The 17,393-nt window shown below is 51.2% G+C and overlaps 6 non-coding genes across 6 annotated transcripts; 3 read left to right on the top strand and 3 right to left on the bottom strand.

Annotated features, from left to right (window-relative positions):
- Positions 1 to 248: 248 nt before the first annotated feature.
- On the bottom strand, positions 249 to 321 carry TRNAV-AAC. The gene has a single exon. It is a non-coding gene; the product is annotated as a tRNA-Val (tRNA).
- Positions 322 to 3,368: 3,047 nt separating this feature from the next.
- TRNAI-AAU lies at positions 3,369 to 3,442 on the bottom strand. Its single transcript has one exon. It is a non-coding gene; the product is annotated as a tRNA-Ile (tRNA).
- A 1,392-nt stretch (positions 3,443 to 4,834) lies between these two features.
- TRNAV-AAC lies at positions 4,835 to 4,907 on the top strand. Its single transcript has one exon. It is a non-coding gene; the product is annotated as a tRNA-Val (tRNA).
- Positions 4,908 to 10,610: 5,703 nt separating this feature from the next.
- Positions 10,611 to 10,682, top strand: TRNAQ-CUG. The gene has a single exon. It is a non-coding gene; the product is annotated as a tRNA-Gln (tRNA).
- A 3,022-nt stretch (positions 10,683 to 13,704) lies between these two features.
- TRNAS-GCU lies at positions 13,705 to 13,786 on the top strand. Its single transcript has one exon. It is a non-coding gene; the product is annotated as a tRNA-Ser (tRNA).
- Positions 13,787 to 16,597: 2,811 nt separating this feature from the next.
- TRNAM-CAU lies at positions 16,598 to 16,669 on the bottom strand. The gene has a single exon. It is a non-coding gene; the product is annotated as a tRNA-Met (tRNA).
- Between the last annotated feature and the right edge of the window lie 724 nt (positions 16,670 to 17,393).

The following is a 17,393-nucleotide window of genomic DNA, read 5'->3' as shown; positions in this document are numbered from 1 at the left end:
GCTTATCCGCAGGGACCTGAGAGGTCTTGGGGTGCAGCCCGTGGGAGAGGGATGTGATGTTGAAGGGAAGCGGGGGGGGGGGGGGCAGGAGGGCCCGTGTTGTCAGAAAGCCTTTGGGGACGCAAGGGTCCGCGCTGGTGGCGTTGGGACAGGTGGCAAAGGTGTGTGTTCGTGTGGGGCCCCGTGCAGGACGCAGGGTCTCAGGCACTGGGAACACTGGGTAAAGTGCGAAAAAGCTGGCGTGCAGCTGTTTCCGCCCGGTTTCGAACCGGGGACCTTTCGCGTGTTAGGCGAACGTGATAACCACTACACTACGGAAACCAGGCCGCACCCCGCTTGCCTCCTCCCGGGGGGGAGACTCGCCGGTCTCTGGGTCTCCCGGCTTTGTTCCCACTGGAGGCCTCTTTCCTTCCGGGAAATAGCAACCTTATTCCGCCTCTCTTTTGACTAAAAGCAAGAACCTTCGAGGCAGTGAATCGCTCCAAGGAAACACCGTCTAGGGGAAGAACGCCTTTCCAGATGCAGGACAGAAAGTGTAGGCCGCCTCGGGGTCTGGCGGGTGTCGGAAAGTTCCTCCATGGGGGGGGGGGGTCCTGCTTACGTTTACCTGACCTCAGAGGGCTCCCTGACCTGCATCTCCTGGGTGCCAGACACGGGTCCTGGCTGGGATACTGACCCGGATCCGGGCCCCGCTGCGGGCCCCGCTTGACCCACAGAAGCTGAGGCCCGAGAGGGGGGTGTGCCCACCTGCGTGCCGGGCGGAGTGGGGCCGGCCGTGGGGGCCAGACCGTGGGACGTTCCCTGGCGGGGCTCGGTGCCCACGACCACACTGGCCCGGCGCGGCGGGGAGATGTCACGGGCTCCTGCTACGCACTGGGCGCGCTCGGGTCCCATACCCGCCGCCGTCGCTAATCCAACAGCGGGAGGGCCGCGCTCATAAACTGCGCCCCCCACGCCTCAGGGGACTGCCAGTGACCTTTGGGAGGGCGACCGGAGCCCCATCTCCACGGCTCAGCAGGGCCCCGAGCTGGAAGGGGACGCGCCCCCTCACACCTGTGCGTACCAAACGCCCTCTCACTGTGACGGTCATGGCCATGGCGTTTCCCTAGGGACCGCGGATCGTTTTACTGTGGGTCGTGGCTCTCCAGTGTCCCCACTATTTGCTGCGAAGGCTACCCTTCCCCTCGTCGACTTGCCTAGCACCGTTGTTGACAATCAGCTGGCGATGCGTGGCCGGTGTTATTCTAGTGCAATTGTCAACTGCAGTGAGACCTTTGGAGCTGAGCTGGCCAATTAGTTCAGCTGGTTAGAGAGCGGTGCTAATAACACCAAGGTCGCCAGACCACCTGAGTTCACTGCTACCTGCAAAGATTTGGTTCTGCTCTCCTAAGTTTTGCACTTGAAGGAGTTCTAAAGGATCACTGTTGCCAGGGTTCCCTGCTGGCTCAGTTAGCTCCTAGCGCCTATGGCTATGCATGAGCTCAAGCCCCACCTTGGGCAGAGGCTTCGTTAAGAAAAAAAAAAAAAAAAAAAGGATTTATTATAACTTTTTATTTTTATTTTTTAAATTTTTAAATGTTTATTTTTGAGAGAGAGAGAGCACAAGCAGGGGAGGGGCAGAGAGAGACACACAGAAACTGAAGCAGGCTCCAAGGCTCTGAGCTGTCAGCACAGAGCCTGACACGGGGCTTGAACTCACAATCTGTGACATCATGACCTGAGTTGCCCTCACGAACTGTGACATCATGACCTGAGTCGAAGTCGGACGCTTAACTGACTGAGCCACCCAGGCACCCCGATTTATTGTAACTTTTTAAAAAACAATGGTGTTTGTTCCTTCTGTAATTGTAGAACCTGTCTTGTTCATGGTACATTCATTCTATTATTTTACAATCAATTCTCTTGCCAAAAACCTTACCCTTTAACCTTTCCATCTTTAGCCTTTACAATGATTTTCAGCCTGGGAATAACCTTCCTAACCCCTTCTATGAAGTTTCCAAGATACTCATTTTATTCGTGCTTACTTGCTACAAAGCATTTCATTTCCCTCTTGTTCGTTGTAAGTGGTTTCCAGAATGTGTAAGACAGCACTAAGGGACATTGTGGAAATGTGGGCACATTTGGATTGTCATCACGACTGGCTGGCTTTTCTGGCATTTAGTAAGTGAGGCCAGGGGTGCTACCCATCCTGAAATCTGCTGGAGAGCCCACAGATGTCCTAAGCTCCACTAGACTTGCAAATGTCCTTCTAGATTTTTTGTTGTTGTTGTTTCTTTGTTTGTTTATTTGTTTGTAATTTAGATCCAAGGTAGTTGACATATACTGTAATAATGGTGTCAGGCGTAGAGTTGAGTGGTTCATCACTTACATGTAAGACCCAGTGCTCATCCCAACAAGTGCCCTCCTCAAGGCCCATCACCCTTCTAGCCCATCCCCTCACCTCCCACCAGAAACCCTCAGTGTGTTCTCTGTATTTAAGAGTCTCTTATGGTTTGCCTCCCTCTCTGTTTTTATTTTGTTTCCGTCCTTTCAGACTCTTTTGTAAGTAAAAATACTTTCCTTGCTTGAGCCTAGAACTGAATACTCCTCGCAAAGTGGAAACCCCAGAAACTAAAAACTTGAAAATGTTGATAATTATAACTACAAACATGACCATTCTTTTGCAAGGGAAATCAATCATAAGGGGAGTCAAAAGGCAAATGACAAATTAGAATGTTTTTGTCTCACATCAAAGACAAATGACGAATGGTCCTCATAATTAAAAAGATCCTACAAATGGGTAAAGAAACAAACAAACAAAAACCCCAAATACCCCTGTATGTGGCCATCAACACACAGTTGATAACACACAGTGCTGTCTTACAAATTCTAGAAATAACTTCCCATGAAAAGGGGGGAAATGAAATGCTTTTCACCAGGTAAGTGTGAATAAAATGAGTATCTTGGCAATTCCATAAAAGGAGTTGGAAAGGCTCCTTCCAGGCTGAAAATCGTTGTAAAGGCTGAAGACGGGAAGGTTAAAGGGCAAGGTTTTAGGGAAGGGAATTGATTGCAAAATAATAGAATGAATATACCATGGACAAAACTGGTTTCACAATTACGTAATGAAGAAATGCCGCGGATTGTGGATTTGTTTAAATCATGGTAAGACTAGTTGGTTTTTTTGTTTTGCTTTGCTTTATTACAGAACACTGACCAAATTGGGGCAGGAACTCATGATCCCGTGAGGAAGAGTCACATGTGCTACCAAGTGAGGCAGCAGGAACCCTGGTATGGTAGCAGGGATTCTTTAGAATGACTTCGAGTGCAAACTTGGGGGAAAAACCACATCTTTGTAGATGGCGTTGAACTCCTGGTAAAAGGAGACGTGGCCAGTACGGGGCTCGAACCCGCGACCTTGGCGTTATTAGCACCACGCTCTAACCAGCTGAGCTAACCGGCCAGGTCGGCTTTCGGGACTCCGCTTTTCGCGACTCCACCCTAGGACTCCGCTCCGACTCGCAGGGGGCAGGTGCCTTTCGCTCCTCAGGGACCTTCTGGAAGGCTGTGCTCCCCTCGGGCGGCGAAAGTGCTCGGCGCACACGCGGAGCGGGCAGCACACCGCGGGGAAGAGGGGGGATCAGGGCGGAAGCGTCCTGCGCTCAGGGACGAGGCTCGGGTGAAATGACAGCAGCCCCACGGTCACCCTAATCCCGCCCAGAATCCCGGGAAGCGTCTTCCCCCTGCCCCGCCGACATGGAAACGCCAGTCTTTCAAATCCGCCTGGAAACGCAAGAGACGCCAGAAGGAAACGTCATTTTGCAAAAAGAGGACCCGACTTGCAGGATTTCTCTTCTTGATGGGAGACTGTCGGTGACGACACAGAAACCGAGACTGAGGTCCTGGCAAAAGGATAGGTGTGCAAACCCACAGAACATAACGGAGAGTCTAGAATAACACCGGGCACGCATCGCCAGCTGATTGTCAACGACGGTGCCAGGCAAGTCGACGAGGGGAAGGGTAGCCTTCGCAGCAAATAGTGGGGACACTGGAGAGCCACGACCCACAGTAAAACCATCCGCGGTCCCTAGGGGAACGCCATGACCGTCACAGTGAGAGGGCGTTTGGTACGCACAGGTGTGAGGGGGCGCGTCCCCTTCCAGCTCTGGGCCCTGCTGAGCCGTGGAGATGGGGCTCCGGTCCCCCTCCCAAAGGTCACTGGCAGTCCCCTGAGGCGTGGGGGGCGCAGTTTATGAGCGCGGCCCTCCCGCTGTTGGATTAGCGACGGCGGCGGGTATGGGACCCGAGCGCGCCCAGTGCGTAGCAGGAGCCCGTGACATCTCCCCGCCGCGCCGGGCCAGTGTGGTCGTGGGCACCGAGCCCCGCCAGGCAACGTCCCACGGTCTGGCCCCCACGGCCGGCCCCACTCCGCCCGGCACGCAGGTGGGCACACCCCCCTCTCGGGCCTCAGCTTCTGTGGGTCAAGCGGGCCCGGATCCGGGTCAGTATCCCAGCCAGGACCCGTGTCTGGCACCCAGGAGATGCAGGTCACGGAGCCCTCTGAGGTCAGGTAAACGTAAGCAGGACCCCCCCCCCCCATGGAGGAACTTTCCGACACCCGCCAGACCCCGAGGCGGCCTACACTTTCTGTCCTGCATCTGGAAAGACGTTCTTCCCCTAGACGGTGTTTCCTTGGAGCGATTCACTGCCTCGAAGGTTCTTGCTTTTAGTCAAAAGAGAGGCGGAATAAGGTTGCTATTTCCCGGAAGGAAAGAGGCCTCCAGTGGGAACAAAGCCGGGAGACCCAGAGACCGGCGAGTCTCCATCGGGGAGGAGGCGAGCGGCGTGCGGCCTGGTTTCCGTAGTGTAGTGGTTATCACGTTCGCCTAACACGCGAAAGGTCCCTGGTTCGAAACCGGGCGGAAACAGGAAAGTCTCCCGGGGGAGTGTTACTTTTGAGGTTTCCTTGGAGCTGAGCTGGGGGCCCAAGACCCCCCTCCAAGGGGCCCTCCCTGGAGCCTGCAGCGCTGGGGGCCTATTGGGGGGGATAGGTCTCCCCTCCTTCCCAAGCGCCCCCACCCCTGCCCCAGGACTTCTCAGAGCTAAGGTCTCCAGTTAACGTATTTATTGCCAGATCAATATATCCAGATATCGGGTGAATTTTGAGGAGGAGAGTGAGGGAGAGACAGAAGAACGGAGGTGTCGGGGGTGCAGATGGGGGGGACAGGAATCACAGGAATCGGCGGGGACATCTCAGGGGCGTGCGGCCCACTCAGGCCTGCGCTCCACCCGCCAGGTCCCCAAGAATATCTCAGGGACTTGGACCTCAGGCTGTTCCCATGCCCGCCTGGCCCCGGGGAGGGGGTGCTGCCAGACTTGGTGGCAGTCTGTGTGGCACTTGGAGCCAGACCGCTCGTGGCGCATGTGGGACAGGTTTAGGGTGTTGCCCTGCACGCGTGTGCACCGGGGCCCCGTGGGACCTTTCCCCGGGACTCAACGTCCAGCTAGGAGGAGGTCACCGGGCTCAGGCCTGGACCGTTCCTGTGGGGGGAGGCGCCCCACGTGGGACCTCACAAGTGGGGTCATTTGCTGCATTTGGAAGCGAGGACGTTGGGGGGAGGCTTAATAGTGACTTGGTTGTGTTAGTCTCATATTTTCCCCAAGACTATGAGCCGTGCCCAACAGGCTTCCTTCGTTAACTGGCTGATCGGGTCAGGGGTTTGCTCCTGTGGGTTCGAAGCCCATATACAGAGTTCATGTTTGGCTGGTGTTCCCCTCAGCAAGAAAGTTTGTTTTGTTGGTGCCCGAGCTGGACTTAGTAAGAATGTAAATCGATTTAAAACATTAGGAGACATCTTCAGGCTGTTTATTCATTGTCCTGCCTCTTAGACCTCAAAACCGGCCCTTTGGGCTTCAGGCCTAAAAATAAAGTGGCTCGGTTTGGGGTGTTAAGTGGGTTTTGCAAAGGATCTAACACACTTCCGGCAGGCATCCTGGAATATCGCCGAAAGACAGCAGTGTGGGGGGAACCGTCCATACGGGCAGATCTTTGGATGGGGGACCTGGTCATCCATTTCACCCGGATATCAGCATAGACGTGAACTCACGTACGGCGACTAACGGTTCGGCTGATTGGTCAGAGTGGGCACCGAGTAAAAGATCGCTGTCACATGATGACTTCCACCAGCTTGCCTACACCCAGAAGCAGGGAACAGCTCAGGAGCCAGGATGATTCTGCCAGGTTTTGTCTGCCAGCCTTAGTAATCAGCAACCCTGGAGGGCTAATTGGTCACAGAAACGGAGTAGCCTAGTGGCAGGAATGGGTCCATAACATGGGGTGCCACTAATCAAGGCTGATCGAGTCGCCGCTACAGCCACACCCTGAGCCTGCCAACCAGAAGATCGATGCGGGGGTCCGTGACACAGCGCCTCTCTAGAGGAAAGTGACTTGCCTCTTATTAACTTAGCCAGGAAAACGGGACACCCAGATCCTGGAGAAGTTACTGGCGGCATGAACTCATTTCGTGGAGGCAGTGGCTCTGAGTGGCCAGGGTGGTGCACAGGACGTGAGGGGCGCCCGGAGCCCCCGGACCCACCCTGTCTGACGCCAGGCGCTCCTCAATCCAGGACACCTCTAAAAAGTCGTCGCAACTAACATCTCTCCTAAAATCAGGATGATTGAACAGCCTCACATTGTACTTGAAGCAAAGCCAAGTTCCTCAGATCTCCTCCAAGGTCCTGCGCATTCTAACCCTGCATTTCTCTCCATCTCATCGCTGTTCCTCTCCTTCTTGCTTGTGCTCTGGCCGCATCGTGCTCTCCACCTGACCCCCCCTCTTCCCGTCGGGTGTCCCTGCAGTCTCAGTAAGCCCGCACGGACCCCTGAGTTTAGAGCTGTACCCTACTCCCCACGCCACAGTCCCCCACCCAGCCCCGATCTCTCCATCGCATTTAACAGCTCCTTGTACATTATGTAATTGTCAGCACCCTCTTCATCAACAAAAGGACTCTGATATAGACACGTAAACTACATGGGTTCGGCCCACCTGCTGTCTCCTCTTTTGTCTCGTCTCCCACTCTCCCCACCAGTCTTCGTCCCCAGACACACTGGCGTGTCTCAGCCTTTCTCTCCTCAGGTGGTTTTGCCCACGAGGTTCTTTCCGGTGTGTGAAAAAAGGAAGCCACCGCTGCCCCCTTCTCCTGCCTCTCACTCAGCCCCTTCCTGTCTCTTTCTCCCACATTCTCTTTGTCAAACCACTAACTGCACCCCCGAAGTCTCGTCTACCTGAGGTAAGATGACATTTCTGAATTACACACGCCCCCACTGTGAATTCTCCCACCTCTTCACTGACAGTCTGGTTTTGCCTCAGTTGTGTAGCATGCAGCTGGGGACTCAGAAAGACAGAGCAGCATCGGGGCACCTGGGTGGCTCAGTGGGTTGAGTGTCCGACTCAGGTCATGATCTCGTGGGTTCGTGAGTTTGAGCCCTGCCCCCTTCCCCCCACCCCCACTCGCTCTCTCTCAAAATAAATAAATTTTTATTTTTTTTAAAAAAAGAGTAAGAAATGTGGCCAGGATTCTGTTTATGTGTCCTCAATTCAGTTAAAGGAAACAAACACATTCTGGGGCAGCCCTCTGAAGCGTAATGGGACAATGTCTATCAAAATTATCAGAGCACACATTCTCTGACATATTTTCTATACGTGTGAGGACATCATGACGTGAGATATGGTGTATGTTCGTAGATAGGAGCAGTGTTTGCCACAGCAGTTTGTGGGGAAATTTTAATTGTCGGTTAAACTGTGGTGCATCCCATATAACTGAAGACTATGGCGGTTTAAAAGAGGAAGAAAACCATTTTCCTGTTTTGATATGGAAAGATCACAAAAATACCTTCTAAATAAAAAAATAAAGCAACACACACATACACACACACACACACACACACACACACACACACACACACACACAACCTGGATAAAATGCCGTATCTATCAAGAGAAAAGAGAAAATATTTGTCCGGGCAGAGAGAGAGGGAGACAGAGAGAATCCCAAGCAGGCTCCGCACCATCAGCACAAAACCCAATTTGGGGCCCAATCCCAGGAATGGTGAGATCATGACCTGAGCGGAAGTCAAGTCAGACACTTAACGCGCCCCATTAGCCAATGATCTTTAAATGACCTTCCTTGTAAAGTCACCTTGAACTTGTACAGACAATGTTATTAGGAGTCATTTGCACACTATTTGGTTTTGGAAGTCTTGAGAGAATCAAGGGCGTCCTAGGTGACTATTTGGTATAAATATTTAGCCACTAATTAAATTAGACCTTATTATATTTATTATAAAAATTGATTATCTTGGTTGTCCTAAAATATCCGGATAAGAAGCCGTATGTTCACTGTTTCAAGTAGTTGATTTTCTAATTTATTTAGAGAAAATCTGATTTACCATTTTTACAACCTGCTGGGAGAACTTCCTTCTCCTTAACGAGAATCACTTCACGTATCTGATTTTGTAAATCAATTTCCTTGACCCATCTGTACAGGGCAAACATCTACTTAGGAACATCTGCCCTGCCCCTGACCACCCTGCAAATTGCTTTTCTTTCCTTTGAAGTCCCAGACCCCTGCCCCCTTGTTAGTTCCGGATGCCGGAGGCGACTCGGCCAGACTGTCTTTGGAATTTCTAGGTCTGTGTGGATTCCTCCTATTAAATTTGATTTTCGCCCGTTAATGTGTCACATGTCAATCTGATTCTTAGTTCAGCAAGGACCTTGATGGGCCAGGAATTCACACCCACCCGGACAACATCTGACTCGCATCCATTTTCCAGAGCCCGGAAGGGGCATGTGGGAAGCCTGGAGTCCAGCTGGGTCCCTGTCAACTGCACGGTCCCGCGGGCGGCTCTCCCTCACTCCTCCACCTCACCTCCTACCTCTGTCAACTGAAGTTTTCACCCGCCTGTCCCCTGTCCGCCTGGAACACAACGGGGGAGCCTCCTCCTGACCCACCCCGGCCATTACATCCTGCTGAGAACTCTTCAGGGGACCCGGCTGCGTAGGCAGGGGGGTGGGGGTGGGGGCCGTGGTGGAGACAAGGGGGAGCAGGACCCCGGGAGAGGTGGAGCCGGAGGACCAGGAGGGGCGAGTCCCCCGCTGCGCCAAGCAGGCCAGGGGACAGAGCGGGGACAGCACCGGCTTCAGACTCTGGGCAGGGGCCCGTCAGGGGTCAAGCGCCACAGAGGGAAGGGACCCCCCTGTCACAAACTGTCCGAGGTCGAGTTTACAGAATTAACTTGCCACGCGTCTCATCAGTGATTGTCCGCCAGTGAATTCCTTGTCACGGCCCACGACCCCGCGCGGTGCCCAAGAGGGACCGGGACTGGGGCGGAGGCGCTCTTTCCGTTCCGCAGGGCAAAGGCCAGACTTGATTTAGAAGGCAGAGAGCATGATTGCTTTGGGCCCGAGACGGAGCCTCCCGGCGTGTCTGCGTCTCCGCTCGCTCAGGCGTTGGGCGGGAGCCGCTCCCATCCCTCGGCGGCCGATCCCACCGCCCGGCGGGGCCACAGCCTCTCCAGACTTCGGGACGCGGCCGCATGCAGTTCCCACCCCCCGGGGCTCAGGCCTTCCCAGCCTCCCACAGAAGAAACGCGGATGGGACCGGGGGTCGAAGGTTCCATGTGGAGGAAAACCCAGCAGCGGACGGTCAGTGTCAGAGATCGCGGGCGCGGGGCGGGGCGGGGCGGGGAAGCGGCAGGTGCGCGCGTCGGGCCGGTCCTGGCCTAACCCGGAATCCGCCCGGTGGGCTCTCTGGGAAGGGAGTGGGGCCAGGAGAACCCCAGGAATAGCAGCCCTGTCTGGACTCTGACTCCACTAAGGAAACTGCCCCAAAGTCCTTCACGGAACGTGTGCTGGGAATCCCCGCGCTCGGAACCGGCGAAAGGCCCCCGGGGGCGGCTCAGGGGCCGATACGCGCCGTCCTCGCGTGTGGACCCGCACGGCGGGGGCTCGGGCCGCCCGGGGTCGTCCTCCAGGCCGTTTGCGGGTCCCTCCTGCTCACTTGTCCCGAGCGGAGCGCCCAGCAGGAGGCCGGGGGCCGGGGGGTGCGATGCGCCGGTGCTCCCTCCCCACCACAGGTGCCCCAGGGTCGCAGGGACCCTCCTCCTGTCCCGTCCCAGGTCCCCCGCGCAAGTGCAGGGCCCGCAGAAGGAAATCAGCCTTGGTAAACAAGCGGAGTGAAGGACCGCGGGCCTCGGCCTCAGGTGTCCCCACCTCCCAGGGCGCGTGTGAGCCTCACGTGAGGTAACAATACAAACACCTGTCACAAAACCTGAACCTCGGTGACGGGCTCGGCCCGGGTCACGACCTCACCTGTGCTCCTATTTAGGGGCCCGGAGCACCCCGTTCCGGAACCGCTTGGGGGGAATACGCAGGTAAAAGGGGGAGAGGGTTGGTGACGTTTGGAAGCTGGTGTTTTCCAGGAAGACCCTGGGGTAGGAGGTGTGCGACAGGTGACCGTCCAGGACTCCATCCCGGAGGAGGAAAAGCAAGGTGTTCCCTCCTTCCCATCAACTAGATTTAAGGAAGGAGAAGTAGGTCATCCAAGTCTTTAGGGAAGTGCTTCAGGAGGTGGGTCCCATGGTGTAATGGTCAGCACTCTGGACTCTGAATCCAGCGATCCGAGTTCAAATCTCGGTGGGACCTTGCGTGGCTCTTTTTCCAACTTCTGGCTCCTCCTTTCCCCAAGCCAAACCCTTTTGCAAAGGAACCCCTGTGCCCAAACTTACTCCTGGCGTTCCTTCCTGTACTGAGCCCCTGTCTGCAGTCACCAGTATTGGGAACAACAAGAATGCCCTCTGCCCTTCAAGGTTGTTTAGCGGAATTAAGGATTAAAGTCACATGAGACATATTAAAGGAGAAACTCAAATTTAATTTCAAACTTCAGGGAACCCAAACAGACATGAGATTCCAAAGACAGCGAAACAAGCTGTTTGTATGTTATTCAGAACTAAGGAGAGAGGGGTCCCTGGAAGGGAAGGGCGATAAAAAAGAATGTTTGGTGGACAGTGTTTGTAGGGCCACTCAGAAGCAAGTGGCCAAAGAGAACTTTGGTCAAACGGGCCTTCCCGGGGTCCTCCTCTCTGTCTACTGCCCCTGGTTCAAAGTATGACGTAGTTCTATGCTGATAGCTTTCTTCCTGCTGCAGGATCTTTTAGGCAGTTGGGGGGGTGGGTGTCAGTTTTTTCCTGAGTTTTCTGGGCCTTGATTGTCTTCAGCTCAAAATAATCTGCAAGCCCAAGTGACACATTTTGGAGTGGCCTGCCCTTGGCCCCTGCACTTGCCAAAGGCTAGCTTAATGCCTGGGGTGCACAGCTGGTTGTGGGGAGGAGGGCAGGGGAAGGAGAAATCTCTCCAGGAAATGCGCAAGGAAGCCTCCCAAACCTTGCTGGAACTGGAAGTTTCTAGAGAAGATCTGCAAACGGAGACACGAGGAAAGATGGCCTGTGAGAGGAGCAAGAGAAAACCTGGTGACAGTCGTGGACCCAGAAAGTCAGGATGGAAATTGACAAAAGGATGTACCCCAAGCTATGGGCGCAGGTGGTCGAGCAAACTGTCCTCAGACAAGACCATGAGAACCGCAGCCCTAATTCAGAGGTCTGGGTCGGTAGATCCGATCTGATCCGCGATAGTCAATACTATCACTAGAAGTGAGGCTTCGAGTTTGCACGAGCAAGCTTTACACGTTCGGGGAAGGGGAAATGAGCTGATTCAGAGACTTCTTCCCCAGGATAGCGTGTTTACTCCGCGGGCCTCGACTGTTCTGGATGTGGGTTCCCTGAGGACTTGGCCTGGAGCCGCCCCCAGCCCTCTCTGCTGTTGCCGGTCCGGCCCTCAGATCTGGGAGCCCCTTGTGCACCAAGAGCAGGTGACCAAAGTCAGTCTTCTGCGACCGTCCCCAGTGACCTCAAGGAGATCTCCAACGCAGAAAAAAGAGAAAACCAGTCAAGCGCAGGCACGCAAGCAATATTTTTGAACAACCAGATAGGACAGAAACATATGTATTAAGATTAACTATGGGCTTTTTAAGTAGTGAGGTGGAAATCCGCACATCTTAATTGTTACAACCGAACAGACTATATCTTGCGAGTGCAAGGGATTGGAGCTCGGCGGCGGTCAATCAAGTTTCCCTCCCCTTCCTGCCTACGACCCCCTGTGAGCTGACCAGCTTCGCAGCAGCTCTCAGAGCGGTCTGAACCAGTCTCCCTGGCTATAGTCCTCGGGAAGACGACGGATAAAACACTGACTAACCGACTTTGAAGTTGGCTTTTCCCCCCAGGGGACAGATTGTTGTGCGGGTTGGAAAAGTGCGGCTGCTCTGGGAACTGCTGGGGCCCTTTCGGTTTGGAAGGAGGCTCTGATGGAAGAGGAGAGCAGGGCGAAAAGCCGGACGTGGTCAGAAAAAAGCAGCTCCAGTGTCAGTGAAGATCGGAGAATTCATGCCGCCGAGGCCAGAGGGCTGGAGATCGGGACACAGAGAAACACTTTCCTAAAATGTCCCTTCCCGACCACGCACCTGCTCCTGATGGATGTGAGCCGTCCCTGCTTCCACATCCCCTTGCAAACCAGGCCGGTCTATTTCCTTTTATGCGGCAGACTTCTGCGACCTGTGACCTCGGGGGTAAAAATATCCCCACTGACAAGAAAGGACAATTGGAAATACTGGCGTCTCCGACATTCTGGAAGTATTGTCTGTAGGCAGGACAGGGGGCGGCGTCTCAGTTGCATATTTTATACGATTTCTTGGAGAAGGAGGTGACAAATTTCGCATCTGCTTCAGAGTAACATCACACTAAACGAAAGGGAACAGACATGTATCACGGAAAGTTGGCGCTTTAATTCTTTTTACTTATTCAGACTCATAAGAAAATCCTCCTTGACTTTTGTCAAAGAAAAGAGATAACCACATTTTGTAAAAGTTATGTGTACATGGTTGCAAGTCCCTTCTTTGCTAGCGCTTTTATTCACTGCTAACATGTATTTATTAAATTCAGTGACAGGAAATGTATTAAAGAGTCTACTTTAAATAATGCACCTTAAGTAATCATAAAAGCACACTTTCATAAAAGCACACTTATTCAAAAGCACAAACTAGGGGTCTTTTTGCTGTCAACCTCCACCAAAGTCTTCTCATTCCAGTTGTCAGTTTTCCTCTGTGGACACATGACCTGATGGGGAAAAATATTCCTGGCCCTTTCACTAAAGAACGCATTTCCAATGCAACGCTGCTTCACATATGTAATAAGCTACCTGTCAAACATTATCTATGTAGATCTTGTTGTGTGAAATGAAATGCAAAGCTAACTCAAGTCGGCAGAAGATAGATTTATTGTCCCTGGAAATAAGTAAAAAATAGACTTCAATTTATGCTCCCTGTTGCATAGCGGCAGGATAGGGTCTTCGAGCGTAAAATACATATCTGGATAAAATTCTGGAAGGCAAATGTGAGTACTGAGGAAGGAAGACAATTGAGGCCGGAGGCCCCGGCCGGCTAAAATGGGATTAACAAAACGGGGAAGGCTACCTGGAGGAAGGTGGAAAGGACTAGAGGTAGGAAATCCCTGCCACGAGTGTGATTTGAAAAACAATGCCACAGCTCGGGGTCACAGAGCAAAGCCTGGCGAAAGTAAGACTTTAAAGAGGTACCTAAAGGGCTTACCGCTCGTGGGACGAGGTGGCCGAGTGGTTAAGGCGATGGACTGCTAATCCATTGTGCTCTGCACGCGTGGGTTCGAATCCCACCCTCGTCGGCCCTGGCTGTCGGGAGCGCGGGCGTGAATTTTGCACTCCTCACCTTGGTGTGCGACGTTCCGCCTTCACACCCTCCAACCCCCTTCCGACGGCGGTTTCCTTGCCATCTTGCACGGCGGGGGGAGGGCGAGTGCTCCCTTTTAGAGCGCCGCCTGCTGCTTCCGCCCCCTTCCGCGGTCGCGGAGCTGGGGACTCAGGCACAGCTTCCCTGTGGCGCCCAGTCCTTGGCCCCAGTCACGTCGGGGCTCAAATCGCAGAACCAAAGCAGCCGAGGCTTGCAGCCGAGGCTTCGGTCCGACGCCGGCTTCCCCTCCTGGGAACAGTTTACAACTCTGTTCACCGCCTCCTTCGTTCCTCAAGCCGCAGGAATCCTTACCTTTCCTTGTTTCTCGTCACAGCCCAGCGCTTGGGAACCTCCCGTCTCGAATTCGCTTCAAAATGCTGACGGGCGGTGGGCGGGTCAGAGCAGAAACCACCTCCACAAAACACTGCTAATGGTTTAAGGTGGTTGGTGGGAATTTGCGTGTATATTATACAGTTCCTGTTACTTTTTCAAACGGCCATAACAAGGGTCTTAAACTTTTCACTTGGAAATAACTTCGATCTTAAAGAAAATTGGTAAGAATAAGAACAGAACAAAACCCACCTCTATACCTTTTATTGGGATTCACCTATTAACATTTTGTGCCATTTCCTCCCTCTCTCTCCCTCCCTGCCTCTCTGATTCAGTCTCCATGATGTTCGGTCTATCTCCATTTCTCCCTTTTTTTTTTTTTTTTTTTTTTTTCAGAACCACGGAAGAGTAAATTGTATGTTTCGTGGCCTTTTGCTTTTAAATACTTAAGTAGATATTTCCTAAATCTAAGGATATTCTTTATGTATAACGACAGTATATGTATCCGTTCAGTGTATTTAACAATGATACTGTTTTTAAAATCTCTCACCTGTATTTCAATTTTGTCTACTGGCCCAGTAATGCCTCTTAGAGCATCCCCTCCCCCCAGTACAGGTTAGGTATCGTATCATTTGTCCAAAAACATGTTTTCTACTTCAATTCCAGTTAGTTAAGTTCAGTTGTCCATCATTAATCTAAAACATCATCGCAGCCTCTCTTTGTATGTCATGATATTGACATTTTTTAAGAATACAGTAGCTGCTCACTTTGTTGTTTGTTTTGTTGTTCTTTAAGAAAATTTCTTACATTTTTAAATTTTTTAATTTTTAAACATTTTTACATTAAAATTTTTTTCTTTTAAGAAGTTTCTTAAATTTCTTTTTATATAAATTCTTGGTGGCGGGTCAGGTCATGATCTCAGGGTTCGTGAAAGTGCGGAACCTGTTTAGGATTCTCTATCTCCCTCTCTCTCTGATCCTCCCCAACTCGCTCTATCTCTCAAAATAAATAAATAGGCTTCAAAAACATTTTTTTTTAAAAAGAGCTTTTACTGAACCTGCTGGGTTTTGATAGCTTTTTTTTGCATACATACATATAAATTTTTATTGATATGAAATTCACATTACAATTCACCATGTAACCATTTCAAAATCTATAATTCAGTGACTTTTAGTTCATTCACAAGGTTGTGTAACCATCACCACTATCAGGTTCTAGAACATTCCTTTTTTTTTTTTTTTTGATCTTCTGTGATTATTTAGTTTTGCCTTTTTTTTTTTTTTTTTTTTTTTTTAATTTACATCCAAGTAAGTTAGCCTATAGTACAACAATGATTTCAGGGGTAGTTGATTGCTTTATAAGTCAAAATAATCTTCATGCCAAAGTGGCCCATCTTGGGGGAGCCTGCCTGCCCTTGGCCCACCAAAGTTACCCCTCAGATTTAGCATGCATTAATAATTCTTACCTGAACCCATCTTTACTAAGGCGGTTGCAAAATGATGGAACTTCAGCTCCAACACTGTCTGCACGTTCTGTGACCAGTCAGGGCGCGCACCTTTAAATGCAAAGGATCAAAGCTGTGCCTCCTCCTCCCCCCTGCCCTGGTCCCGTCGGCCCCCCTCACCTTACTTCTATTTTTCCGTAGGATTTCCTCTTCATTTTCATTATTTAAGGTCCTTGTTGTTACAGGAATTTCTGTTTTCTTGTTATAATGTAGAGACTCACTAAAGAGTGCTTTACTTACAAAATTTTCCTCATAAACTCATTTTTGCAAATACCTTAATGACTTCCATTTTTCCCCCTGAATTTGTCCATGGGATCCTGATGCACACACTTTTTTACTTTAATGCATTCCTTCCATTTTCTTCTACCATTTCACATGTAACTTCTTTGCATCTGTTTTGCCCATAAAATCCTACAAATGGCGTCTTTGTGATTATTACAACATGCATTGCTTTAGCGAAGGATTCCCAAAACATCCCCATTAACTTGACCTAAATGTGCTAAACCGTGCACAGGGCTGCATAAAGAAGTGAGGAGCAGGACACTGATGCCCAAGTAAAATGCAATATAGTCATTGGGCAGAAGTCAATGAAAATGTTTTTCCTTCAAGTGTAAAAAAAAAATAGAAAACTATAACCGGAGACAAGCATGTATTCTGAAAGATATAATGCTGATCCACTGGAAATGAAAGGTAAATTTGTCACCTCTTCCCAAGTCAGAAGGGTGAGGTTTGCATCTCTTTTGAAATGAGACGGGCAGCTTTTGCAAAGAGAAAAAAGAAAGAAAAGAAAGGAAAATACCCATTTGTAGAAATTAGGTAAAGGATGAAAAAACATTGCAGGAATTGTAAAGAACGAAAAAGAGATGCCCTTAATTCTACCTTTCCCCCCTTACGGTGGGAAAGGAGGAACCCTAGCAGAGGATGGTTTCGATCCATCGACCTCTGGGTTATGGGCCCAGCACGCTCCCGCTGCGCCACTCTGCTAGTCGCGGTGCCTGCCCACCTATTTCCTCCCTATGAACATGATCAGGTATCGCATTTCCTTGTATAGGTAAATTGTGATTTGTTTATAAGATACAATCCTACTCGGGAATAAAAACAATATTTTTTTGTGAATTTTATCATACATATAACGACACAATTCAATCTCAGAAACATCACGCTGGGCAAAAAATGCCACACACGATGATGCACTATAGGATTCTACTTATGTGAAGTTCAAGAGCAAACGGAACTATCTGGTGACAGAAATCAGAAGAGGGATTAGCTTGTAGGATGCAGCACCGACGGGCAAGGTGGCAAGAGACAACCGTCTGGAGTAAGGGGGATGTTCTCAGCCTTGATGCGAACGGTGGTCACACGGGATGCACTCAAGATCTATGCATTTTACTGCATGTAAAATATACTTCAATAAACTGCTGAAAACACGGAGGGGACCACAGAGATGTAATAACCAAAAAGGAAGAGAGGGAGGGAGAGCAAGAGAAGAGAATGGAAAAGAAAGAAGGAAAGAAGGAAGCAGGGAGGAAGGGAAAGTGGGAGAGAGAGAGCAAAGAAAAAGAAGTACTTTCTATGTATACTTCGGGGAACTAAGGCAACAGTGGCCCCCAAAGCTTCCCAAAATAAGGTGTGGAGCCACGAAGAGCTCCCTGGGAGCAGGAGAAAATTCCCAACACTCTTTGGGGAAGCGCCTGAGCCAGGCCTCCGG

This window comes from Leopardus geoffroyi, chromosome B2 (genome assembly GCF_018350155.1).
Source record: "Leopardus geoffroyi isolate Oge1 chromosome B2, O.geoffroyi_Oge1_pat1.0, whole genome shotgun sequence".
Taxonomy (NCBI): Eukaryota; Metazoa; Chordata; class Mammalia; order Carnivora; family Felidae; genus Leopardus; species Leopardus geoffroyi.
Note: the sequence above shows the minus strand (reverse complement) of the source record. Positions and strands in the feature narration are given on the sequence as shown.